Below are 297 nucleotides of genomic sequence, written 5' to 3'. Positions count from 1 at the left end.
TGATCTGGCCGCATGATCCAGGAAGCATGAAGCCGAAACCAGGCTATCATACTGGCTGGACACAATATCGACGAGTGAGGTAAACACTGCAAGTCGAGCACCCGGTTTCTGAATCCAGCAGAGGGGGGTGCTCACCGAAGACCTACCCTAGAAAAGGACAGAAACACACCGGTCCCGGAAAACACTGCAAAGAAAGCTCACAGATGGATTATACACACAACCACCAGCGCATTACATACATACATACATATATATATATATATATATATTTAGAAATGGATCGTACTCACCCACCAT

This window comes from Sinocyclocheilus rhinocerous, unplaced genomic scaffold, assembly GCF_001515625.1.
Source record: "Sinocyclocheilus rhinocerous isolate Xijiao unplaced genomic scaffold, SAMN03320098_v1.1 scaffold556, whole genome shotgun sequence".
Classification (NCBI taxonomy): domain Eukaryota; kingdom Metazoa; phylum Chordata; class Actinopteri; order Cypriniformes; family Cyprinidae; genus Sinocyclocheilus; species Sinocyclocheilus rhinocerous.
This window is presented reverse-complemented; position numbering follows the sequence as displayed.